Source organism: Chlamydotis macqueenii, chromosome 2 (genome assembly GCF_036417535.1).
Source record: "Chlamydotis macqueenii isolate bChlMac1 chromosome 2, bChlMac1.mat, whole genome shotgun sequence".
NCBI lineage: Eukaryota > Metazoa > Chordata > Aves > Otidiformes > Otididae > Chlamydotis > Chlamydotis macqueenii.
Window position 1 is genome coordinate 130,130,604 of NC_141557.1, and position 27,152 is coordinate 130,157,755.

Here is a 27,152-nt window from a genome sequence, read left to right on the forward strand (position 1 = left end):
TCCTCAGAAGTCCTGGGTCTTGCAGGAATGGACCCTGGAAGTGGGCATGCTGGGTGAGGACAGCTTTTTTCAGTCACTAGCCTACTGTATAACAACTGCTGTGGACACTCACTAAACCCTGTCCATCGCACCATGGCCCTGGATTTTTTTAAAGCAAGTGCTAAAAAAAGACACGAGGGTGGAATATGGAACATGATCCCGTATGCCATCCATTCCCTTGGAGATGGCAAGAGGGACGCAGGGGAGCTGAAGCGCAAATAGAGCTTCTTTGCAGTGGTCACAGTTAATGTGTCTGCCTGATAAAAGAGGGGTGAAAAAGGGGAAGGAGGTATGCAGAGCTGATACTGATGGAAACCCTATTACTTAGGCAATGTTATTCAAGAACAATTTATCTGTGAGAAAATATGACACTTGTAATGCAGCCAAGTCCTTTGCAAGCTGTACAGCCAGCTGCATAGGCTTGCCTGAGGCACTGAGTATGCCATCTGAGCAAGTTACAAGGAAATCTCTATTTAAATAAAACAGGAAAAAAAAAAGTGGTTCATGAATATTAGGCACTCTGTGTCCTGCCAGAATGTTCTCTTTTCATATCAGGGATCTGATTCTTCAGAAGAAGTACTTTTTTTTTGTCCTGTTTCAGACTGCTGACCGATTCAGCAGAGAGATAATGTAGGAAGCAGAAGTCATACTCGTCCATGAAGTATCTCTGAAATAGAGCTTTCTGGACTGTCCTGTATTTCAAAGACTCATTCATGGGTACATGGTGTGTGATTCAGCCACAAGTAGAACGAAATTCCTCTTGTCAAACTCCAGACATCTGCAATGTCTCCGTCTGAGTGACCTGTCAGCCCACCTTATCAACGCAGAAAAATAAGTAGCTATGTGGGACTTCTAAATTGTTTTGGATGCCAAAGTAATATAAGGTGATTTGTGCCTGAGGAGTGCCTACTTCTTTCCCCTGGCAGTAGAGATATCTTTAGATGTTCACTGTAAAGTTAGGGGAAATTAATCCCTGCATGAAAGTATGCATCGCTTTAAAAGAGTTGTCTCAGATTGTCTGGATGGGCACAAAGCATCCAAATCTTGCTTTCTCAGGTTTTCTCTTTATGTTGCTTATGACAGATTCTCAGTTTTAAACTCAAATCCCTCCTTTCCATCAAAGCACCATCTTCCTTTCTCAGACTTTCCTCTCATACCACCTGCAGACAGCAGACAGCACAATACCCTTTGATAGTACAGCAGCGTCCCAAACTAGAGGTGTCCTGCGTACCACCAGGCGAGCTCTGCTGTGAAGTCTCAGCGTGCTGGGCATTGATAAATTGGGATGACAGTGCAGCTGGTTGGAATTTTTGGATGAATATTTGTTGTTAGAAAATGACAGTTCACAGAAGCAAAAAGGATTGGTAGGAGCATACTGTTTCCAAACAAATTTGTCCAGTGGAGCTTTTTGGTTTGCGATAGTCCGAGAGATAGAGCAGGCTTGAATGGCTACTAGAACTAATGTTGGTTCATGTCCTGAGAGTACTCCAGCTAGATTTGGAGGTCGGATTTCTCTCTCTCACACATAAAGTATCCACAATCAGCTACTCTAATGAGTGTGGAAAAGGGAAATGTCTTGCTTTTGCGGAAAAATTCGGGAGGTGTCAGCATCCTTTGGATCTGAAATTAGAACAAATATTTCCTCTAAAAATGTGAAAAAGAAAACTGTTCCTGCCTGGGAGACCTCAGGAAAGAGACTAACAAATTTAAAGGCACCTCACGCTTGTTAAAATGAGAGGTAAGCAGTGGAGTTTTAACTTTGACTTATATGAACCAATCACCTTTAAAAAGTCCAGTTGTTTTAATAAAAAATTATAATGGGGTCCAGACACATTCAGTTCTAGGTGAAATATAGTTTGTACTGTTACTTTCCTTGCTGCAGCAAATCCAGGTTGCTCAGTTACTTCTCTGAAATCTTTCATCAATTCGACAGAAATGACACTTTAAAAGTAAAGGAAATACTCTGAAATAATTTCAAAGCTTTTTTATTTTCCAAAGTGGGGATGCGTACTGTGTCTAACGCACACTAAGCCTTGCAGGGAGCTCCTGCTTAGCTGGAGGTGCACACAAATTCTAGTGATGCTTCCTGTTGTTTGAAATGGGCCCAGCTTTAGAGGACAGGGACAACCGAGTTTGTATTTAAAACATTGCCTTGCCTCAAAAAATCCAAGTGCTGTGCATTGTTGTATTTGCAACAGATGAGGTGAAATACTGTCACAGTGCAAGATTTAGAGTTGAGGTTTTTTGTAAACATGCTAGTGACCTTATTATGAATGGTAGGTAGCCAATTGCCACTTCAGTTAGCATTCAGTGCTATAATTAGCTATAAAGAGTTTTGACAGGATCAATAATTCACCCATTGATTTTTTTTTATTTATTATTTCACATCTGAAGGGTGCCTAAGAATTAACTGGCAAATTATTTAATTAGACAGTGTCCTGTGAGACCACTGTCTGCTTCCTAAAAGGTGAGGGAAGGAGATGCTGCACAGATTTTAGGCGAGTTGTCACCTGCTAGTCTGTGTTTGGCAGGACCCAGCAGAAGGGAAACGCGTGCTACCCTTGTCACTATTGATTGCAGCCAGCGCTGTGCTCTCTGTAGGCACCCGCTCATCTGTATAAATCTCCTGAGTTGACCTACACCAATCTCTACTTAAAGGCTTTTGGCAAGATCACGTGTGTCTTTCTGGGACCTTTGTTTGTGGGATGGTGTGGGAGAGCTGGGGGTGCAGGGTAACAGCGTCTGCCACCCTGAGTGCATAAATAGTCCAGATGAAGGACAAAAGGCAGGTGGCAAATTAGGGTATGAACTTTTGTCTGTGGAACCAGCAGCCAGTTCCCTATGTGGCCAAGTGACACAGCTCATCATCGGGAATTTGTCCCCTCCCCATCCTCAGTCTTTGGCTGGCACCCACCCACACTCTTGTCCATAGTTTTGCAAGCCCTTTACACCATTTCTCACGGTCTGATCGCTAACAGAGTCAGTGCCATTAAGTACAGAAACATCTAAACGCATAGACAAAGGGCCTGCAAAGAAAAAGGATAAACAGCAAAGCAGAGCTAGGGGAGCAGCAGGGGCTGCAGCCTCCTGCTCCCCGCGCAGGGACGGCAGCTGCCACTGGTACCCCCAGAGCCGACCTGTCTGAAGGCACCCCAAGTCAAGGTAAATTTTATCTACCTTCCTGCATGCTTAATTAAGAAAAGCAGCTTCCACACTAGTATCTCCATGCCAGTTCACATCATACAATGATTTTCACCAATCTGTTAATCTGCAGTGTGAAATGAGAAAGAGGAGGAGGAAGAGAGAGGAGCTGTGACACAGTATTGTCAGCTCTCATCTCTGCAATCTCTTCTCTCTGATGTTCCCTCAGAGCTTTAGGCCATATCTACATGCAGAAGTCACATCAGCTTTACTGAAACTTATATACTTAAGCCAACAATTTGCATGTGTGCAAGTATGTTTCAAATTAATTACTGACACAACCTGAAGTGATATAAAACAGTCTTAAAACCCACAAAAAGCTCTTCCCATTTGAATTTGCACCAGATTACAGCATTATTTAAACAAGGAAAATATTGCAAGACCTCAGTCTTGCTATCTGTGAGACACGGGGCAGGTAAGCTTAGCTCTGGGCAGTGCAAATCCAAAGGCAAAAAGCAGAGGTAGGAGGGTTCACAGAAGCTGGAGGAACTTAGGCAGCAGACGTTTATTTATAGCATAGTAGTAGTGCACACGCATTCCCTGAAACACAAATCCAGCTTGCATGAGGCAGGCACGTTTCCAAAGGTGTTTGGAAGGAAGGCAAGACAAGGAATATAGACATGCTATAGTTGGAGTTTAGCTGCTGTTCAGCTATTTTTCCTTTTACATAACGTATTTCCTAGCTTCATAGTTATTTTTCCTTACTAACTAGCTTCCCACTTGTGTGAGCTTGGTGAAGGAAGGGGCCTGAGGAAACAAGGGTTTTCCTGGTAACTAAAAATTGGTGCAGAAGAACACAACAATGTTCCACGGCAGACACTAATGCTGTTGCAAAGACAGTAAGGCTTCTTACGTCTTTTCTGAGCTACTCTGTCAGAGTTAAATTATATCTAGTTCTTTTTTTTTTCCTTTTTAAGACCAGAAATTATGGATTATTATAGCTAAAGTTCTGAATCTTGAGATGTTTCAAGAAGTCACTAGTTCAAGAGTCCAGAGAACATGAAGTTCATCTCCATGTTATGTTTTGTACCATGAATAAGAAGACTTGCAGTGACAAGTTTAAACTTCTGTTTGCATGTTTGTTTCAGTGTCCAGGACAGGCAATTTGATGGGAATGCTTGCTCTCTTCAAACATGGGTTTTGGAATCTTAATGCTTGGAGAGGCAGAAAAATAAAATTTATCACTGAAGTCACCTTGTGATTATACTGAACTTTGGAAAACAACAGGGCTTATTTTCTAGCTGCTGTATTTAACGTGGAGCAGCAGCACAGCAAAAGTGCGGGGTTAACAACTTGTGCTACTCTCTGCACATTCAGTCTTCCAGGTTTGAGAAGAAAATAAAATCTAGCTGCTCTCCAGACAAATAACCTTTACAGTTTTTACTTTTATAATCTTCAGTTGTTTGCAGGGTGGCATATGAATAAAAAAATAATAATTAATTTAGCAGCATGTTTGTATTTTGTGCAAAGGCAGAATAGTGTCCATGCATTATAGATCTGTTAAATACCCAAGGGCAGTTTCATCATGTCAATTTTGAGCCAAAGTTTAGATATTTAGCCTGTAAAATCCTCAGGATAAGGGGTTTTCAAGATTTTCTTTCAAATTCTGATTAGACACTTTATTTCAAAATGTTCTCTCTACGTATTTACAGAACAAGAAGTGCAATGTAAGTTTGCTGCCTGACAACAGAACTGACTGAAGTATAAATGAAACTGTCACCATCCAAGTTGAGTGAAACATAAAAAGGAAGCAAATGACACAAACGATTAAAACTAGCCTAGCTTTTAAAGAGGTTCCATTATCCTTAATCTAAGATGCTGGCAGTTTACAGCACCTTGCACTCTCTGTCTTTCTGTACATATTTGATGTTTCTTATCTTTAAAATCCTTGTTTCAAGGATCATCTTTTTGCATTTATATAGCACCCTGCGCAGTTGGGTCCTGGTCCAGGTCTGATGCTATTGCAAAATGTGTCTAACAATAATAATTACTCATGCAAGACGTGGTGGGAAATGTGTTCTCATGTGCCTTTTTAAAAAAAAAAAATCCAACCTTTTATCCTCAATCAGTTTATTACTTGTGAAAGTCATTCACAGAGAGGATAGTAATGAGGTAATTTCATTGATTAATCCCTTCAAAGACAAGTGGGTTTTAAGGTAGGAAATAAAAATAAAAATATGGCACATACAAACTCATAAAAAAGGGATATAAAACCAGAATGAGAAAGGACAAAGCCATTGCTAACTAGCAACCACAGGAGCTTTGAAGAATGCAGTCTTTGTGACAGGAGTTGCAAGATGAAAACTGGGCAGGCAGGCAAGCGGGAGCAACACTGTGTAGATCCTCTGCTCTTAAACTTACTTTGGTTAAATACTGTTGTTGGAAGTAGCAATGGTGAAAACAGCAGCAGCTCCGGAGTTTTACTTTATGTTATATCAGAGGAGGCAATCTGCTCTTCAGGCAGTGCTTTTAGCTTGATGGACTCTGGCAACCATTACATGTACATGAATCACAATTTGGTAAAGCTTGGTAATTTAATTTTGAGAATAACATATTGTATGTAAGGGAAGATGAAGGACTAGAGAATGGAAACGAGAAGTTATAGTCCTATAGTTATAGTTGTTATAGTCCTGAGAGCAGTTGAGGCACATAGAAAAAGCGATACAGGCAACTACAGAGCTGCTACTCTGACCTTAGAGTACGTTCAAGGAGTTATGTAGTATAATAGCAGATACAGTTTTCCGGGAATTATGATTAAAAGCTTCAGCTTTTGAGCTATGAACCAGAGAGCATGTTACTAGCAATAATACAGCTTAGTTATTACTGAACAGCAGAGTTATTGACCAATACAACTTTGATCTTTGATCATTGACAAAAGGGAATGCAATTTCTGTGTTTGCTTTTGGTGAGCAGCAAGGACAGAACAGAGAAGATCTTTTTGCTGAACCAACAAGCCTTGATATCAACTGGGCAAAGGAACCCAAAGCCTTCAGCATGGAGGAGACTTGGAACTTCATTACATCAACAAACTGTCTTGAGAAAATTTTTGAGAGGACCCGTGTCACGCTAGCCCTTCTGAAGGGAAGGGAAAAAAGGCACAAGGAGTCCTGATGAGCTCCCTGCCCTCAGTGCAGGCAGACGTGACTTTTCCAGTCGCAGTGTGGCACAAATGGTAGTTTGCAGCCATGAGGCTGGTTTGATGGATCTGTCAAGGCAGTTTTTCTACCAAGTCACTGGAAAACAGCTGAAGCCCTTACTCTTAGGAGGGGCTGGAGGTCTGCTTGAAGCGGGGCTGCAAAGGGGCTGCAGCCCCACTGCAGCTGGAGCTCTACTCTTTTTCTTTCCTAAACCTGTGAGTATGCTACTCTGATTTCAGGGTATGCAAGGATCTAAAAGACATTTTGAAGAAATAATTCAAATAAAGGGATGAAAGCAAATTCTATAGAGATGAAATTTGGTGTGAGAGACGTGGACAAACTTAGTGATATATCTGCCTTTGATAACATTTGCTAGGTTGGGCAGTACCTAGCCCCTACTGACTGCACTGGTGCCTTTGGTACAGGACCACAGGAGAAGTCATTTTAGCTGGAGAAAAGGGCTGAAGGATCACCTACAGGGAGACAACCATGGATTGGGTTGGAAGGGTCCCTGTCAGACCGAGAAGAGGTCCTGATTGTAGGCCTGTTTCATGTGTTCGTTAATGACCTTGTCACAGAGAGTACTTGTTTGCTAATGCAATTTACTGACAACACGATTTAACAACAGATAGGATTCCTACAAGTAAAAAGAGGATGACTGTGAGAAATAATGGGGTAAAAGAAATAGGAGTAGATTTAACATTACAAAGTGCAAGCTGGTTTGTTCAAGGAAGAATAACAGCAGTTTCTTGCAACATGGCAGGAGCTCATCTGTTGAGGAGAAAAAATTACTTAGGATACTGAAATACATCAAATGTTTCACTTCCAGAAGAGATTTCCATAGGAATTAGCTCCACAAGGATAAATTCCACTATATCTACTATATCCATAAGGATAAATTCCACTCATCTAAGGTTAGACCTCTCCTGCAGACTCAGTGTTGTCCTGGTTACACATAACCAAGAACTATGAAGTCACGTTATAATACTTGCAGAAAACAGTATCACCATGAAATCAATGATGTTTAAGAACATACTAAAACCATGTTACTTTGCCCAGCAAAATGAATTTATTTCCAGGAATACCTCAAAGGTACAAAGGCCAGGGAGGGAAGGAACTACTTATGCTAAAGAGCAATGCTGGCATTACAATAAATGCTTATATAGAGCAGAAAGAAGTTTGCAACACAGAAATGAGGATTCAGATCTTCTACTCAGAGTAGTAGGGCCAAAAATCCTACCTCTTCCTCCTCAGTATCAATGTCTAACAGAGATAGGCAAAGAGCTGCAATGATTAAAAGGCTGACTAAGCTGCACAGAATAAATACGTAGTCATGAAATATCAAATGGGATTTCATTGCAGATCTATTGCAATAGCTGTCCTGCCAGCTCCTGGATGGTTTTGCCACTGAAGTACCACCAGGATGGCGTGTCTCAGGGAGGCCTAAGAAGGGTGCTGTTCCCAAAACTGCAATCCATCAGAATTTCTCAGCAAGAATGGGGACAGGAGTGAGGTTCATGTGCCAAAAACTCAAATGCAGTGCCCCAGTGATATATCTGGACACATTTGCACTGAGTTGATGGAGCCAGACCTGCTTAAACTGGCTGGGAAAGTCTGTTAGCTGTTAGTAGTGTAAGGCTCAGCACACAGAGCATACTGGGTGTGATTCTGCCCAGTAAAAGGCAATGGTGCAGATGAGATACACAGCATACCTGACCTCACGGAAGTGTTATCAGTAGCATCTCATTGGAACTGAGGCATGAATTATTAACAACCTTCAAGGTTTCAACAGGATACAGTTTTTTGATCTAGCCAATTTGTCTCCTTTTCACTAAGAAAATCAGAAAAGATCTCTTCATCGTGTCCAAGGCCAGACTCCTCCAGACATCCTGCCTTTCTAAAATAACTCTTGTTATACCCTGATTAAGGAAGTTTATCTTCTCCAGATCCTGTTACACATGGTGCTGTTGTAACCCAAAGCACAAACATGTATTATCCTTTATTTTTGTGCGTGTACCTGAGTGGGAGTGTGTGTGCATCTGCATGCATACTAGCCTTTTAAATAATTTTGTTTAATTTATGAAGTATTTACTAGTAATTAATTATACAAATGATATAACAGTAGCTGAAATCAGCCAAATAAACAGGTTTGAGAAAACAATGGAAAGGTAGAAAGGCCATACACTCAGATACCTTTTGGCTCAATGGGTTTGCTTAATTCCCCATTTTTGACCAACAGTCTAGCTACTACTGATGGATATAGCCTTCGCTTCCAACCAGGAGCTATTAGGGAATAGCAGAAACAAATGCCTATTTCAATATCAATCAGTTTTCCTGGGGTCAGACGTAGGGTTATCTTCGTGGCTCTGAAGGAGTACATGCGCGCTATGTGGTTGCATGTTGGAAGGAAAAAGGAAATTACTGTGGTGCACAAATGACTCTGTTTTGGAGCATTTTGAGGTTTGGTTGGCATGAGTTATGAATTGAGGTACTTGTTACAAGTAGTGTCCTCAATGTATTTTTCTTTCATTTTTATTTTCATAGAAAAAGTTTAAGCAACTTTATCTTCATGAAGAATGTCACCTGGGAGAAGTAATCGAAATACTTTTAGTTTTGGATATTATTATGAACTTACACGAACTTAAAGATACATAGATAACTTAATAACTTAGGATGAATAATTATTCTCATTAATTTAGATATCAAAATGAACTTGTAAAAGATAGATGGTATTATTAATTACTAGATCAAAGGCTTTGAGGAAATTAATTTATAGTCCATTGGCACAGATTTACTGGATGACTTTTGAAGTCTTTTAAGCACTCTGTGTTAGTGTTTCAACTTATAAAGCTGTTATATTTACAGATCTTATCTTATGGAAATAATACAAGTCAGTGTTTACAGGGTATTGTGTGGGTTTTGTTTTTTTTTACAGAGAAGTTGATCTGGAAGTAAAAAGCAAGATAATACATCAAATCATAAGATCTTTAAAATTATAGAATTTCTTTTAAGGCTTGTTCACTGCTTTTTGTTTTCTTTTCTTTTCCTTGTCTCTTCTTTTATATTTTATAGTAAAAAAAAAAAAGTTTAAAAACTTGAACAGAGTGAAAGAGGAGATACATAGCAATTTCATTTCAAATATTACACTTTTTTTTCCAGGACCAAAGGGTAAAAAAATTTGTACTGGGAAATGTCATACTTACTAAAATTATTATATCTAAAGTACTTATTTGCCTCAGTTGTTAATTCATGATTACTGGAAGGGGTGACTGTGCAAATACAGGTTACTCCCAGCTACCACCGTGTCATAGCATTCAATCTGTTTCACAGTTCCTAGCTAAGAAGTCACTAATAAAAATATGCAGCTGCCTCAAATGTTACTACTTTCTAATAGCAAATTTAGCCCTCAGAGTTTTTCCAAGCAAACAGAAGGCGTATCTATTCTCAGGGAATCAACAGCCCAATACTAACGTATTTGAAAATGCAGCTGTGCTTGGCTTTTGCTGTGACTCAGGGGGGATAAAACTTATTTCACAGGGCTGCGATGCTGCGTGCTGGTCACTCGCTGTATGCAACCACTCACAGTTGTGCTGTCTGAGAACAGGAGAATTCTCCTCGTTTCATACACTATACATCACTCACTCGTTTAGCCTGAAGAACCCTTCCTTCCCATCTGGGAGGCTGCATATGCCTAAGGTCAGTTAAGGGAATTCTGTTCCTTATTAATGAAAGCTGTTTTAAAATAAATCCACTGTGTGTAAATAAAAAAAAAAAAGAGAGAGAGTTAAGTAAGGCTATGACATCTTAAAATGGATATCCATTGCTTTTTTCCACCTTGCACTTTGCTATATAGGTGAAAAGCTGTATCTTGAAATGACGTAGATTATGGAGCAACTCAGCACTCTCCAGATTTAATTCTGACAGGCAGGAGCAGGTGGATGCCATGCAGCATAACCTTGGAAAGATGACCCTACATGACTATTAATTTACATTTGATAGTTGTAAGATAAAGTAAGGGTTAATTAAGGAACTTCTAGCATGGGGCACAGGATGTTCAGGTGAAAGGTGGAGCAAGGAATGTGCTGACCTGGAAATAGGCCAGCTGGTTTATGTTATTATTTTACTGTTTTCTAAGACCTTCAGCTGATTGTAAAGCTATGCAGTAAATTGTGCTCTGTGATAACCTGAGTATAATGTGCCTTTCAAACGCCGATTCATTAAATAGTGAGCGGCTGAGGCTCTAGTTCACCATAGCATGGTGTGAGAGTATGTCTGTTAGAGGCCAGGATGGTGCCATGCAGACAGAGTGCAAAGCAGGCACAGTATTTTGCATCATGAAGCTTTGAGAAAAATGTGTTTCACTGCAGGCAAGCTTGAAAAAATGGGCAGGACTGAAAAAAGTCTTTAATAACACTTTTTTTCCCCATTCTTTTTCTGACATTTAATTTTTTTTTTCTGACAGAGATCATCTGTGTTTCTCAGTACCAGAGTAAAGAAGAATGAACATTCTTGCTCCTTGTAAGAATCCTATTGTTGCAGCTTGTCTCTTGTACATCATATCTGCTCACCTATTTAGCTGTTAGCAGTAATAACACATGCAGATGAGCTATTACATCACCAGCCAATAATCCTATATTGGGGAAGGAAGGAAGCGTTTTCCTTTCTTTGACTCCGTCTGTTTTTTTTGGGCTGATAAATTATTAAGCTAATAAGAATATAAAAAAACCAATAAGCCCTGATGCAGAAAAGACATTTTTGTTCGCAATATTTTGTGGCTGGGTGGTTTTATTTTGTTCTGTCAAGAATCAAAAATAATGGCACCTTCGCAGGATGTGGGGAACACTGTTCTCATTAGCCACTGCGTTGGATGGCTCTTTTACTGAGAACAAGCCTCTGATCTGCTAGGCTGCGGTTTCCTCCTTTCTGATAAATATCTCTTTCCCGTTCCCGTTTGTTCTCAGGCACTGCAGCTCTCCACATTGCACCATCTGGACTACACACACTGATTGACGTCATTGGCAGTAAGAGAGACTCTTACTGTTGCAGGGAGAACGACATTTGATAAATCTTTTGGTTGTCTCTGAGTGCATCTCTCAGGTGACATCTCCGCTCCCTGGTTCCACGTCTCTGGTGGAAATTCATCATCCCTCCAGTAAGAACAACTCATTGATTGCCTCATCATGATTTTTTATCCATGGTATCATACCAGGCACAGGGCAGCTTTGCACCTGAAAATCTTCTTTCCCTGGGTATTTTTGAAGATGCTGGGAGTGGCTCAAATCCCCCTGAATCACAGTCAAGAGGAAGCTGATAATTACATTTCCTCTCATTTAAACCTACATCTTTCCATACAGTCTTTATTCTGAAAGCCAGCCCCATTACTTCTCCTCTGAGCCAGGAGCAGCACTTTGCTCTGCCGCGTCCCTTTCTTCCCATTTCTCCTCCTGAGGGACCACTGATTGCTGCTGTATTTACTCCCAGCCTGGCCACATTTCACCTACCTTGGTCACTCGCATGCTTTTTCAAAACTTTTGCAGTAATTCATGAAATACAGTAATGCTTATGAGGTAGGGAGTGTATTTTATCTTTTCCTATCCCCTTGCTCTCTCTTTCTCAGACTGTTGATTTTGCGTTGTTCAAGCTTGGTGTCAAAACAAAATGCAGATATTTATGTGTATGCTTTCAGTATCTCCATGTCTCTCATATTCAGGCGGTTGGGCAGTCAGACACATACTTTGAGTCAGCCTCTCCCAGGCACCCAGACCAGATGCTGTCTTGCCCCATGCCTCCAAGGCATCTGAGGGAGCAGGAACATCAGGACTTCCTCAGTTCCCAGGTTACCCGGATTTTCTTCTCCTCTGGTACACAGGAGGCAATGACATTCACCTCACTTACGCTGAGTACCGAAGGAAAAACTTTGCATTGGCATCAGCCTGACCGATGTTTCTCTGTGTCATTGCCCTCCACAGCAAACAGTGCTTAGTACTGAAGCATTATGAACTTCCAGTAACTCATGTATGAAACATTTGATGTTTATAGGACTTTTTCAGTCCTTTGGTATCTCCACATTTGTTGTTATAAAGTAACTAACTGGTAAATTTCACAGCCATGAAAATTTGTCATGTAAGTGACTGAACTTCCCTACCTGCCAATAATACAGCTTTATATAGAGCCAAATTTTTCAGCATTCTTTTGTCATCCTTAACTCATGAATGACAATGACAAACATCTTAGTTACAAAGTGACACAGTTCAGTAAAGTTCCTTAATGACAGGTCTGTCTTCCTACCTAAAAACAGTTCCCATAATACCAGACTTAAATATTCAGGCCTGTTTATTAATTCAAGGCCTGGATCTAGCAGATGCCTTCACATCAGCTACTGGTATAAGGTTATGCTCTTATTCTGTCTTTGGCTGTTTCAGAATTACTCAAATATTTAAAGAGAGCTTCCTTAATTTTTTCTAAATAATAACAAAAAAAAAAAATCAGTGCCCAAAACTGCAGGCTTGAAACTAGACGACTCTTATATGTAGGAGAAGTGGGGTTCTGGAACAGTTTTCCAATCAGAATTTGGGGACAGAAATACCTTAGCATGGAGTTTCCTCAGCTGATGAAAGGCATTATGTGATGTAGCTTCTTGTGATATCCTGGGACTGAAGACATCCCTTCTAGTCTTAGTGAACAGAAAAAGGAAAAACAAGTATAAGATGAACACATTAATATGAACAGAAATATATTTGTATAAATACAAAATTGTAAATATACGAATATAGACCTCATGCACTGGAAAACATCTGAAAATGAAAAAGTTATTTCCATAAAGATAAAAGCTATAGGAACCTGAACATGCAGGGAAACATCCAAAGAAATAAAGATTTAGCTTAACAAAGGCTAAAAATAACCTTATAAATTATTGTTATGATCCTGTGGAAAAATAAATATGTTTTTAAATTGTATTTATTGAACTGTTGCACCATAGAATTAAAGTACTTACTGCTAGCTTTCTGCTTGAAAAACATATCCAAAGTGTATAGAAGAGCAAAGGCTTAAATTCAGTGACAAGTGAATTAGGAAAGCCTTGGCACGCTGTTTGTTTGAGGAATATCGATAGTGTAAGCTAGAAGTGGGCAAACAGTGCAATAACAAAAAGTGACTCAAGGGAGATGAGATGTTTGTCTTTAATGGGAGAAGAAAAAGAAAAAAGAGATTTTGACACATAACAGAGAAAGGAGAGCTTTTAAAAGCCTACCTGGAAAGCAAACGCACTCTTTCATTTTCTGTGTAACTTTGTCAGACATGCGGAAGGCTTGGTACCTTGAGAGGCTGAAAGTCCCGCTCCCTCTGGTGCTGCTGAACTCAGGGAATTTGGTGGCCTCCTGTCCATCCCTCAATGTCAGGTCACAAATTAAGGTAATTAAAGCAATACAGATTTATGTGGGGGGAGAAAGTAATGAAGGCAGCAATATGTGCTACTGCATCAGGCATGGATTCCTGCAAAGCAGCTTTGAAGAAGCCAGAGCGAGCCAGTGCCAGTGGTTATTGATTCAGGGATAGGATATCTCAAGGACAGGGCTTGTCGTGTGTGAAAGGCAATGGGATAGCAAAATGCACTGTCCTGCCCTGAAATAATGGACTTAGCTAGAGAGGCCAGCATGCTTAAACAGGTTTTTTACTCCTTAATATTACTCTTTGTGGTGCTATCCCCTGTAGCCCTTCAACTATGTGTAATGCGCATTTTCCTTTCTAAAATAAACGATAGTCTTGCTGAGATGCCCTCTCCAGCTGAGTATGCCATCTGTTACCCCAGCACTGACCCCTCTACCTGTGCACACCTTCTACGTGAACACGTCCATCCACAGACTCACTTGGCTTTCAGGAAGTCACACAAGATTTATGTGAGAAGCAACACAGAAGTGGTCCTTGCATAGGAGACCTGGATTACTTGGGTCTCCTTCTCCTTAAGGTAAATCTAATTTGGCCAGTTGAAGGCAGAATCAGTGGAAAATAGCCTTCACGATCTTTCATTATTTTGCATGCACATTTTTTTGAAATTCAGTTGTTATCATGACTATGCCCACCCAGCTAGGACAAGCCAAACTCTAATGCAGGGTGCTTTCTGAATGAAACACAAGCCCAGTGCAGGAGTGGTTGCTAGCAATTGCCAGAGCCCCTTTCTGAGGATATGCAGAGGAGTCAAAATAAAGGATCCCCTATACTCCGGCAGCTCCCTGGGCTCCGTGGTGACCTGCATGCTGGCTTCACTGTGGGGAGGCGAGTGCCTGGTGCGCGGGCCGTGTTGCAGGGGGGTCTTGGAATCAGGCACCCCCACTGAAGGGAATGTGGATAAAAGTGCTTAGCAGACTCTCCTCAAAGTTCCTCTTTGTTGCAGTTGGTCCTGCCATTTCGTTCCTCTCAGCTGAGTGAAAATTTGCCACTCTTGGCAAAGAAGTTGTTTAGGTATGTGTCATCTTAATGTGTCCTTTTTTGGGAGTTAATGGTAACCACCTGAAAGACCCGGACCTTAAAGACACGGCTTCACAAGGGAAGGCAGGTGATTTTTTTTTATGCTTGTAAGACCAGCAGCAGATCACTTGCAGGATTGCTACTGAGCTACAGGTAGAGAAAGTTTCGTGCAGAAAATCTGAGCAGTGTGATTTAGAATAATAGAATAGTTAAGGTTGGAAGGGACCTTTAAAGGTCATCTAGTCCAACCTTCCTGCAAGAAGCAGGGACATTTCCAACAAGATCAGGTTGCTCAGAGCCCCATCCAACCTGGCCTTGAATGTTTCCAGGGATGGAGCATCAACCACCTCTCTGGGAAACCTGTTCTAGTGTTTCACGACCCTGATTGTAAAAAATCTTTTCCTTATATCAACTCTGAGTCTACATCCCTCTATTTTAAAACCATTACCCCTTGTCCTATCACAACGGGCCCTGCTAAAGAGTTTCTCCCTGTCTTTCCTATAAGCCCCCTTTAGGTACTGGAAGGCTGCTATAAATTCTCTCTGGAGCCTTCTCTTATCCAGGCTGAACAGCCCCAACTCTCTCAGCCTGTCTTCATTTAGTGAGGTCTTAAACTTCCACACTCAAAGACTTGAGCCAGTCATGGAAAGAAAGCGCACTTTTGATTATTTGTACAGCTTTTTTAGAACAGAGCTGATGGTCATGACTCTGCAGCTGAAGGAGATGGTGGAAGACAGCATTCTTGAGGAGTGCTGCAAATTCACTCCGCTTAGCTTTACAGAGGAGATAAAGTATCGGTAAGATGAGCTTTCAAATTGCAAGCTCACAGTTTTTCACCCTGTCAGCGCTATGATACTCCAACTCCCCAAAGCATGTGGATGTTTGGGTGAGGAGTTTCAAAAGCTAGGCTGGGTGTCGCTGAGTGTCCTGAGAGTGCCAGGGCTCCTGCGCACAACAGAGGGGTGCTGGATGAGTGTGTCATGGCTTTCTGGCTCTCTCGCTGCTGTAATTTGCTTTATTTGCTTAAAGATATTGAAAATAAATAATTTTTATACAAAGTAAGACCATATTTCTTGACTTGCTGAGGGCAATTGTATTGTTTATGTTGTCAACCAGGAGCTGTAGCTCCAGAGCAGAACTGGGCTGTGCTAGGTAGGAGCTGTACACTGATGGGAGAGCAGCTTCAGCCAGGTGGAGGAGGATGAGGAAGCTTGGAGTCAGTGGTGGACAGCTTCACACGCCATGCTCTGAGTGCATTGGTGATTTTCCCTGCTTTGTGTTCTTACTCGCCATATCCACTGAATGAACAATGGAGGGTTTGGATGACATTTAAGGCAGCAGCTTAACCATCCACTTGAATAAAAACATCCTGTATTTCCATGGGAGGTGTCAGTGTGGTAGCCCTGATAAATTTAATTTATTAACATTAAAGTGTAAATAAAGATAGTACAGCAAGCATAATGTAAAATGACAGAAGCAGGAAATAGGGCAATATAGATCACATTAATCTCAGCCCATGTGATCCTTCTGTGCCATGCATCAGATGGCCAGTAATGGTTCATTCATTGTGCGAGGGGCTGTGGCCCAGAGAGAGATGACCAACAGGCACGTTCTTGTCCTATCAGTCCCTCTGTTTGGACAAGGCATTTTGGGAATATGTATGATTACTGAGTAAAATCACAGTTTTCTAGAAATGTTCGTGCTATAGGAATTGCTACCTTCTCCCACTAAAATCAATGCAGGAGATATGCCTCAGAATTTGCAAGGTAGTGATGAGTGATTTAGTATTATTCTGTGTGAATTAATGTGGGTTTGCTACTACTTAATGGATGTCTCAGCTGCCCGTCCTACTCTTCTCTGTGTCTGGAAACCTACTCTACGTCAGGCAGCCTTAGCCTGTGGTCTGTGGCTGGTCTTCCTCCAAGAGGTCAGCCAAAGGCAATTGTCAGAAGCGAGGCTATTGTGGGTAGGTTTAAATTTGTGAGACTGGAAACCATAACCAAACCACGTATTAGCATCTCACAAATCAAAGCAGCTTGAGCATTGCTGCTGCGAGTCTGAATAACCACCACTCAGGTAGGTACAAGAACAAGCCTTGAGCACAGATGCCAGCTGTGGTTTGATGCAGCCAAGGGTCTGCTTCTCAGATGTTGCCCTCCTGCACTATCTGTACATTGGCCTCACTTGCTTGAAGCTGCAAATGTCTTCAAGTGGAGCCTATACCTGCAGACATTTTAATGTGCTTCCTCCTCCCTTTTCTCTGCGATTTGCTCAGCGCCTTTTCCTGACTTGACTAGCTATGAGAAGGTAATTACTTTTTAAATAAATGCTCTATAAAGTATACATATGTAAAACCATATACTTTTATATATATATGTATATATAAGAATATATACTTTGTAAATATATATTCCGGAGACACCTTATAGCAGCCTTCCAGTACCTAAAAGGAGTCTACAGGAAAGATGGGAAGTGACTCTTTATTAGGGAGTACAGTGATAGGACGAGGGCTAATGGTTTTAAACTGAAAGAGAGTAGATTAGATTAGACATAAAGAAGAAATTCTTTACTGTGAGGGTGGTGAGGCACTGGAACAGGTTGCCCAGAGAAGTTGTGGATGCCCCATCCCTGGAAGTGTTCAAGGCTAAGCTGGATGGGGCTTTGAGCAACCTGATCTAGTGGAAGGTGTCCCTGCCCATGGCAGGGGGGTTGGAACAGGATGATCTTTGAAGTCCTTTCCAACCCAAACCAGTCTGTGGTTCTATGATTCTATACAACAGAAGTTACTATAAAATTCTGGAGTTTTGGCCCTTCTTTTCCCCTTCTTCCTGCCCAGTGCTCTTTGTGGGCTCTGCTGCTGTTGCCTGTGTTTTTTTTCTGGCTGTCGTTAACTTACTTCCGCACGCTTCCTCCAAATCCATGGTAGGTTGTAAACCTGTCAAAACTTAAGTGCATCGAATTAATCTCAGAATACTCTATATACAGATTTTAAATTATTTACTTTGACACCTATACCCAAATACACACACTTTGGTTTTGATAAGCTGATCCTCTCACAGAATAGACTATAACAGTGCTGGATAGGAAGAGGAGACATCATCTTCCTCAATCTTGTTAGTTGCCTGAAACCCAAAAAACTCCCACCAGAAACAAACTTTACGTTTTGTCTTTGTTATCACTGTACTTATTCTGAAACCACTGTTAGTAATAGGTTTTAATTTTAGTGTTTAGGGTTAGTGCTATAACAAATCCTGATTTATAATATAGCAAAATTTTCCTTATCCTAACTTTAACTACTATTAAGAACAAATGTTAGTGCTTTGTCTAAGTTAGAGGTCACAGTAACAGATGTTAAATAACATCTGCTAAAGCATGACCAGCCTTCTCAGTGTGGCCACATCCGCCCTGCTGAAAAGGCTGTGCTCTTGGAAATAGCAGGCTTTGAAATGAAAACTAAATAAGAAGCATGGGCCTGAGCAAGGTGGGGAAAAGCAACGACCTCGGGAACTGCCTTCAGAAGTTCCGTGCTCTGGGAAGCTCTCAAAATGGTCCAGCTGCACACTTTTAAAGATAAAAGCTGCAATATTTACTTTTGGAGAAGGCACTTCTTAGAAAATATGCATGGATCTTGTCCTTACTGCTCTCTCCCTTTCTCTTTTTAGCCAATAAAAGGAAGAAAAACACTTTTTTTTTTTTTTAAAAGTAAATTTTAAAGTATCAGGGACAAAGTTTTAAGGTGCACTGCCTATAGTCTCCTGAGAAATAGCTTTGAAAATAATGAAATGAATAAAAAAACCCTCCACTTCTCATAATCAAGCTTTTATGCCTGCCTCTCAGATTTAGAAACTGGCCTTCCATGTGTCTGGGATTTGCAGTCTAAAGCTTGATGGCTGCAGTTCCAGAGGACAAACAAAATCTCTTTTACAAAAAGAAAAACAACCCAAACCTATCGAGTGTGGCCCTGCCTGTCAGTCACCTCAAATTTCTTTTGTTGGCAACCCAAGGAGATAAGAGCTGAGCAGCCTCAGCCCAGCAACTGTTCCCAAGCAAAGGAGCCTGCAGAAGCGGCGTGATGGGAGGAGGTTTGTTGTGACTAATGTGAACTGATAGTCCTTGCAAGGGGATGGCAGGGCCTGGGGGACCGTTTGCCTCCTCTTGTTTGGAGGGAGCCTGTGGAAAGCAGCCTGGGTCAGGAGGAGCCGTTCCTATTCCCTCTCTGGAAGAGCAAATGTGCACTGGCGCTAATGAGCGTGGAGAAATGAGAATGCTGTGATAGCATCCCTGTGTGTTTCAAAGGTGTAGATCAGGGCTGAAAGTAATCTTTGTTTTTTCTCTCTTTTGTTTTTGAATTTAAGGCCACTACATAATAAACAAAAACACAGACCTAAGAGCTGTATTGGGATGGACAGGGGGCTTTTGATGACACTGCTTGCTAGGAGGGCCTAAAATAAGGGAAATGTCCCTTTTGGTGCGTGTGTCATATTTTTAAGAACAGCTATTTATTTATCAGTACCTCCCTCATTTCCCCAGCTTTTCCTGTGACTGGCCCTTCACATCCCTTCTAATGTATTTTTTTCTCTCTTCATATTGTTTCTCAAAAAGAACTTACAATGCAACAAATAAACCACTGTCAAATGTATTACCTTCTTCTGAATTAACAGCCTCTTCATCGGATGCTGCCCACAGTTTTCAGGCCCTTCGTCCTGCTTTGCTTTGAATGCAGTCCTGAGATTCCCAGCTGAGAAGAGGAGATGGAGCTTTTCCTTTGCTTTCTCCCCAGCCCACTCCTCCTTCTCCAGTTGTCAAATGTCAGATGTGATTACGCTGTCCTAAGGAGAGAGCTCCTTGCTCTGGCACTGTGAGAAACCGTGTAATTGGCAGTTATGTGGGGGTGGTGGGAAGTGGGATCGTCTGGGCTTGGGCACGAGTGATAATCTAGCCTGGTTTTACACGCCCAGAGCCCTGGCCAGGCTCACAGTGATGATGATAAGAGGAAGATGATAATAATAAGATGTCACTGTGGGTGATGCCGTTCCTGTTGCGGGCAGCCAGGAAGTCGGCAGCACTCCTTGAGGACTGGCCGGGGTGACCTCAGGTGCCCTTCTGCAGCTAGATGCTTTGATGGCAACGCAAAGCTGACTCTTCACTAGCCAGCTAGCACAATTTAGAAAAAAGGCGGATGTGTGAGTTTCAGGAGGGAAGGGAGGAAGCTACTGAGAACATTATAGGCTTCTTTTCATGAGGCTTTGCAGGAATAATTATTAATAAGAATGGTTGATTAATAAAAACATGGTACACAGCATGGGTTTTCAGCAGAGTGGGGATACTATAGGGTACTGGAATATTTCTGTTGTGTTTCTATAGATAAACATGCAGTTACTGAGAGAAAACCTTTATGGAGCCATAATAGGAAACCCACCTCCAATTAAAACCTCAGCGTGATGGACAGCTAGTCCTTGTGCAAAAAGGGGATTCAAGTAGTTGAAATGCTTTTCCTATTGTGCAGCAAAGCAGCTGGACAAGGAAATGTAAGTGGGTCTGTCAGGATATTGCCAGGTTAGACCCTGTGGCTCAACGGACTATGCGGTGTCTTGAGGTAGCTGGCACTGCCCATGGTTCGATGACAATTGGGAGCAGCCTATGAAAACGGGCATCGGAGAAGCTGGAGAGATGGGACCCTATGTCCTCCCACCACCGTTCTGCAAGCACCTGTGAACAAAGTGGTCTGGGGGTTCAGGCCGTGATGAAATGGGTGAAAGGGCTCTTAAATGGAGGCTTTGGAAATCAGTTGTCCAAATGCTTTTATTTAATTGTAAATAAGAAGAAAATACAACTTAAATCTGCAGGAAAAAAAAAACAGTGTATGTTTGGAAAATGCAATGTAAAACCAATAAATTAACTAACTCTCTAATAAATCAAACAAGCATTCATTCATATCCTCAATTCCTTCAAAATATAGTCTAGTTTTCCACAAAGACTTCTCATGAGGTAAAATCAGTGGAAGAGAGAGGTACGCAGTGCTTTTGGAAACAGATCTGTACAGATATAAGACAAAATAAGTTGTGTGACTATTGACTGTTTACGTCCTTTATTGTCTTCCTGACTACTTTTGCTGCTCAGAAGTATTCATTGTTTCTCTTAAAGAGAGCAACCCTAAGTCCCATGGGCCTTCATCTCTGCAAGAGAACTTGAGTCAATGGTTTGGAAAGCCTGAAATCATATAAAAATTGAATTATAATATGCAGTTAGATGTTAACTAAATAATCTAGAAGATAAATGTATAGATAGAACAATCTAAGTTAGAATGATTTGTGTATGTAAAAATGGACTTATTTAGAGATCTTAGAAAAAGAATTCATCAGTTACAATTACTGGGCAGCGTTAGCTAATCTTTGGCTTCGTTTTAAATTAATTTATTAAATTAGAAATCACATTGCTTGAAAACAGGACTTTATAATTGGCTGGAAAAAGCATTGCAATTTAAAAGATTTGCAGTAGAGAAAGGTGTGTAACTGGTTAATTCAATGTTTAACACACAGGAATAGCAACAGCTACTTTATGTAAATCTCTTTAAAATCTGTCTTTGGTAAATGACTGCAGAGAGAAGTAGTGCTTTTCAGAAACATATCTGAAATTGTCAGTGGAAAAGTTAGACTCTGGCAGAAATAAAAACCCCAAACCACCAAAAAAAAAAAAAAAAGACAGAGAACCTAAAATTTAGAGTTTCAGATAAAAAGAAGATCTGACAATGCTGCCATGATACTACTATCATAGCAGACTCATCATCTCTGTGATGAATCATTGGTTTCCTATATTTTCTTTCAAAAAAGTTTTGCCACTTATTTTTGAATCATATATACTGTTTTTTTAAATATAGATATAATTTAATATTTTGGTAAAGAAGTACTTACCAGTTATTTATCAAATGTGTTTTGGTAAGATTTTATATGTTACAAATGCTAAAAATTAAAGTAATTTGAGCTGATAAAATTATAAAATTATTATTACCATACTGTAAATGTCACTGTGACAGAATAGCAGATTTTAAAATGCTGAGCCATGGACATCTGTTAGTTTCTGAACAGTTACCAATATTTTACTGCAGTGAATATCATTCTAATTTTTCTGTACCATCTTTAGGTTGCTTCTGTGCCATATGGGCATCTTTTGATATTTGGGAAAAACTTAGAATAGAGTCACTTTGATGTATAAATCCTGAATTTGAATGAGTCCTTTGTTCTCCCTTTATTTCTGTTTTACATGGAGCACGGTCCACACATGGAGGGAAGGAGGACAGAAATTGAGCAGTGCCTTTGCTTGTGCTACATAAGGCCCTGACTTCTCTTGCACCCTTGTGAAATTGTTTAATTCCTCCCTCCAAATTTCACTTTTTTTTTTTGCAAAATGTTAATACTGTTGCCTTCAGATGTGATATATTTTATTTTAGCGCCAGGTCATGGTTCCTCCTGCGGATTGCCTACTGCTCCTTCAACACAGGAGAGAAAAGAAATTCCACAAAATGATCAAGAATCTCTTGTCACCCTTGCAGTAGCCTGAGCATGACTTTCTCTGAGCTGTACCCTTTGAGGAGTGCTCTTCACCTCCTCTTATTGGCATCTACAGTGCCTAGCAGAACACCAGCACTGGTTTAAATAATGTCACTTCTCCTGGTACTGTGAAGTGATAGGTACAAAAAGCTCCTTCTTTCCTGACTGATTGAAAATGTTAGACAAGATGCTTCGAGACAGATCCTGTGCTGGTATTAGTCAGCACATATGCATCAGCTGAGCTCTTACTTCTTGTCCTCAGCAGTTAGCTCTTCTTCTGGAAATATCCTACCATCCATAAATATAAAAGCTTACTTCATTCTCACCTCTGCTCTGAGACGATTGGCAGAGGTTGTGTGTGAGGTGAAGGAGAGAGGGCTCCTGGCCTCCGAGATATTCCCTGTGCACCCACTCATCCTGGTGTCAGCCCATGTGAACAAGGGGCATCAAACTTTGGGGACTGGTGTCATGGGGATCCCCACTGGTGGCTTGGATCTTGCAAGGAGATCAAAGCAACGGCCTGGTGGACACATGCTGGGCATTTGTCCCGTCAGGGTCAGAGGGCAGGGTAGGACTCATGCACTTAGCGGTGTCCAAAATCAGATCCCTCACTCCCAGATCTCAGCTTTTCTCCCCCACTGTGCACTGTCATGTGTTTTGCACGGGTCAGGCTTACGGCTTGACTGTGATGACCCGTGGTGTATGAGCTACATTGTCTAATAAAAGACAAATTACAGTGTTTATTTTGTAAAATAGTGTAATGTTCAGGAATGACTGAAAGGCCATTTCATCTGTTCTTCTAAACAGTCAGAACAACTCTTTGCTTAAATCTAGCTTGTTTCACCTGAATTTATAGCCTTACATTCTTAGGAAGACATTTTCTCTTATATTTTAAGCCTAACTAGAGAGCACTGGCTTATTTTTTCACAGAGAAATGTGATTGTTAGAATGCTAATTTAATACACTCAGTTCATCAATGATTTCCAGGTCTCTGATTCATGTAATGGAATCAAATTCCACTGGAGTAAGTGAACTGCAAAGCGTAGCCTTCTTCCTACAACATGTATCTCCAGGCACTGGAAATGTACTAATACTGAAACAAAAATAAGTGTAAGCCCCCATTGTGAATGGGGAGGAAGCCAAGCATGCTTTTGCTCAACTGACAAGCTTGGGAAGTCAAGAGACAACTTAATTGAACAATTGGTTCTTCGACTGGATGAAGTCTTAAGTTACATGAATGACAAAGCTATCAATTATTTTAAAAAAAATACATGCTATTTCTTGCAGTAGAAACAGAATGTAGTAATTACGGGTTGGGTTTTCTTCTTTCACAGTTTGAGAGAGGGACTAGACTCCAATTCCAATTGACACAGCATGAATTAATTGTACTTTCTCATAGTATAGCTTTAGAAATCATTTGCATCTTACATGTCACTTTATACTTTTAGTAGGTTATAAAGAACAGTTTCAAAATAATAGCTGTCTTATATCAGACAGAAAATACATCTTAGAATCATAGAATGGTTTAATTTGAAAGGGACCATTAAAGGTCATCTAGTCCAACCCCCCTGCAAGGAGCAGGAACACCTTCAACCAGATCAGGTTGCTCAGAGCCCCGTCCAACCTGGCCTTGAATGTTTCCAGGGATGGGGCATATACCACCTCTCTGGGCAACCCGTTCCAGTGTTTCACCAGTGTTCTTTGTCCTCTCCTCCATTCCTTCTTTCCTCTTTATAGTTATTTTTCTTCTTTTTTTGTTTTTTTTTTTTTTTCACTGGCTGGTAGGCAGGTTGTTGGTGAACAGGACAGGTAAGTACCCAGCAGAGCTGGCAGGCAGCAGCTGAAGCCTAGCGATGGGTGGTGTTATGAGTGATGCATCCTGGGCTCCTGTGTGCTGCCTTGAAAAACAAGACTCCCAGACTTCACAGAAGAACCCAGGAAATGAAGGACTGGGAAGGTACCAAGGGGGAGACTGGAAGTGTGACTTCTGCTCTCAGCTCTGCCACCGACCCTCTGAGCTTCTGCAAGTCACTGCAAAGCTCTTCCTTCTGGCTGTTTACTTGTCACTAGTGCTTCTTCTGACAGTTCAAGCAGCATCACAAGAGAGTTGAGTCAAGCAAAATGAGAACTTTTCTTCCAACCCACAGGTTTCTCCTTATCTGCTCGCACTTGTCTAGTCTCTATCTACTGGGTCCTGCCACTACCTGTTTCTAAGGGTGAGTAGAAATCTTACTCCTTTATTTTGCTTGTCGCCTGATTTATGCTGTATGAGGGCTCCCAAGCACGTTTATTATCTATTTTTTTTATTTTTAGATCCCCTTCAAATTTTCCAGTGTTATGTCAGACTCCATAGAGTGCAGTCTACTGAGAATAAACCTTGCAGACCCCTTGGAAGCAGCCTTTGAACTCATAGGTGTTGGTGGACCACAAGTTAAAAAAACAGCAGTGTTCAGTGAGCTCTCGGGGTTGTTAATCCTGTGAGCCCCATGGTAAAGGAAATTCCAATGTTTTTCTCTTTAAATCTTGCCATAAATACAAGGAAAGCTGTCTCTTGTCTCTCCGTGTACTCTGTATTCTGGTGATAATATCTAAACAGGAGCATTTGCAAGTTTGTGAACACAAATGAGACGGGGCAGAAAAGCTTTTTTTTTTTTTTTTGTGAACAGGAAAAGTCTTGAAAATCACAGTAACCTCCCCATCTGATTCCTGGTCTTACATTCGTCTCAGTTTCAAAACCTCACCGCTTGTCACGGATTTGGGGAATAGACAGACAGACCAAAGATGGCACCACATCTTTATCAGTTTACTAGCAAGTAATTTCTGATCTCCAATTTGGTTAAATAAATAAATAAATAAATAAATGAAATGGGATAACTTGTATAACCTGCTAGAAACAGAGATGTCTGGGGAGCTGTTGTGATCTTGCAAAGTGTCAGCTCAGGACTCAGTGGTGATGCAAAGGATGCACCAATTGTCAGGAATCTTGGAAACACTATTGAGAGACAGGCTCATTTTCTTTATTGCAGAACTCTGTTTTGTAACATTGAGGATGCAAATAAAGTGTAAGACATTTGTGTACTCTGAAGTTTAGGAGCTCTGAAGTGAGAAGACCAAAGGAAAGCATTATTGTCTCTGTCCTTTGAAATGTTGTTAGAAATCTGATTTTGTTAATGTATTGACTCTGAAATCTCCAGATCAAACACAAATTTATTTCAATGCATTGGGAAATTGGAATATGAGGAAAAAAAACCCTTTTTGGAATAAAGAAGTAGGGGCTTTTGGTATTTGAAATGAATCATAATCTTTCTCAAGAAAGATTGCAGTTCTCTTTTAAAAAAAAATATAAAAAAAGGAAAACAAAAGGGTTTTTTTAAACACTTGAGCCTAGTTGTGAAACCACTTTGTGTTTTGCTGGTCTTACGGACATCTGTGGGAGTTCTACTTCAGCCTTGAAAACAATAAGTCAGCGGGATTAAGAAATGAATACAGTATTTGGCATTTTAATTATTGGTAGGAAGTCATGAGACTTTAATATAATGCATTAAGAAGTGAAAACTGAGTTCAGGATGTAATCCTCATTGTTTATGTCAGAGTTGCACTGGTCTGACAGCAAAATAGGAACTGAGACACTGTTTCCACGTTTTTTTTTAAGAAACATATTAAGTGTTCTTTTTAGCTGATTAAATTTATTTCCTTTTAGATGTGCAGCCTGCCAGCTAAGAGTCTGTATTTACATTATAAAATTGCCATCCCTAGACATTCAAAATGCATGAATCAGAACATTAAAATCATGACATTTCACAATATACTAAAATCTTGGGGTTTTTTTTTGCTTCCTAGATTTTCTTGAGCTTGAAAATGCCATGTTTTCTGTCTTTGCAACCACAAGAGACAAGAAACTTTTTCCTTTCTTTAATGCAATTGAGCAGCTTCAGGAGAAGTCTCACTGTCTGGTGTCTAATCCCAGCAGATACAAATGAAATAGCTGTGAATATGAACTATCCCTATATAGGTTTGTAATAGGAACATGAGAGCTGACAGCTGGATGATTGATATACAGGTAGTGTAAAAAGAAGACTGGAGTCCAAAGCCTTACTCTCAAGGCTGTGCCTGTCAGATTGATGTGGGATTTGATGACTGGACTTCCCCAGCCATCTCCAGACAAGACACAGGGTACCAAGCTCCCAAAAACACAGTCCAGCCATTCTCCTATAAGCTTCTCCTAAAGGTTCATACTAAACTCCAGAACACCGTACCTACAATAGTAATCAAGGATGAGGATTTTTATCCTAAATGTTTTTTATTTTTTCAACTTATGTGGTCAGGAGAAACGTATTCTTTACATTTCAGTGTGGATGGACACTTCCAGAGAGATTAATAGCATTTAAGAACAAACTTATGGGAGAGACGCATCCAGGGAGTGGTTCACCCCATCTTAAGAAAGATGCTTTGAATTCTTAGAATGATTTGACTGATGGAGAGTCCTCTCTCTTCTCCTTCATGTCTATGGAAGGACCACTGACACCTCAATGGCCACAATTGCTTAGGCTATGGTGCCGTGGACAGCTGACCACGCCTAGAGAGGGGAGGAACTGCTTTCCCCCATAAATTCTCCTACTTTTCCCTGAGTCAAAACTAAAGCTGATCCTGCTCTTCTCTAGCTTTTGGGATTCAAAGATGAACACATTCTGCCATCACCGGGAGATTCTGCCTCTTGGAATTAGCTTGAGAAAAAGCTCCCATTTCTATTGAATTGTTCCTATTA

At 40.7% G+C, this 27,152-nt stretch overlaps 1 long non-coding RNA gene across 2 annotated transcripts in view; it reads left to right on the forward strand.

Moving 5' to 3' along the window:
- Positions 1 to 3,043: 3,043 nt before the first annotated feature.
- Positions 3,044 to 27,152, forward strand: part of LOC147601823 (uncharacterized) — a 36,986-nt gene continuing 12,877 nt past the window's right edge. For both annotated transcript variants that reach the window (XR_015257864.1, XR_015257865.1), the window contains exons 1-2: positions 3,044 to 3,201; positions 24,535 to 24,603. This is a non-coding gene — a long non-coding RNA (uncharacterized LOC147601823). The remainder of the gene's footprint in view (positions 3,202 to 24,534; positions 24,604 to 27,152) is intronic.